We start from the raw sequence: 948 nt of genomic DNA, 5'->3' as shown, positions 1-948 counted from the left end.
ATCCATATGATGGAAAACTACTCCGCAACAAAAACAAATGAACTACTGATATATGCAACCACACGGTTGAACATCAAATACATTATGTGAAGGAAAAGAAGCCAGACACAAAAGGCTACATATTGTATAATACCATTCAGATGACATCCTGGAATAGGCAAAACTTACAAGAACAGAAAGCTGATAAGCTGCTGCCAAAGTCGGAGAGTGGGGGAGGGGATGACTCTAAAGGGGCAGGAGAGAAGCTTCTGGAGTGACGAAAATATTGTACATCGTGGTTGTGGTGCCAGCTCCATGGCTATGCATTTGTCAAAACATAGAATTAAATGCATTTAAAAGGTTAATTTTACTGCATATGAGTTATAACAATCATTTTTTTTTAATGAGGATAAAGGGAAAAATGACAGAATGAATGCTAAACAAGGGGGAAAAAAGTCATTCCCATCCAGTGGAACTATTTTTGCATTCCATGGAACATAGTTTGTAAATGGAGTTTGAAATTACAGATTAAGTATTCACACAGTCACACACATTCATCATTTATTATTCATTCCACAAATATTTAGTGAGCACCTACCATGTGCATTGTTCTAAACGCTGGGGCCTGTAAGAGCAAAGGCAACTTAAAAATAAGAGGCTATTTCTCCCTGTTGAAAATAAGGGAAGATATTTTTCCCCTTCTCCTTATTCTTTCAGAATTTTTCTCTATCCACTTCAAACGTAGGTAAATCTTTTTGATGGCTAAAAGAGTATCTTGCCAGTTGTGCATCTCAAGAATGTTTCTCAGGGATCTGAAAACCATTTCCTTGAAATGTAATCGTCAAGGAAGAGAATGCTCTTTTCTCCCAGTTTCCTGGAAGGAGAAGGGGCTAAGTCCAGCTATCAACTGACTCCAGATTGCAAAACCTTCCTATGGAAAGAATGGTTTGTGTCCAATTGCAATGTAGT

This window comes from Pteropus vampyrus, unplaced genomic scaffold (genome assembly GCF_000151845.1).
Source record: "Pteropus vampyrus isolate Shadow unplaced genomic scaffold, Pvam_2.0 Scaffold92, whole genome shotgun sequence".
NCBI classification, from domain to species: domain Eukaryota; kingdom Metazoa; phylum Chordata; class Mammalia; order Chiroptera; family Pteropodidae; genus Pteropus; species Pteropus vampyrus.
Note: the sequence above shows the minus strand (reverse complement) of the source record.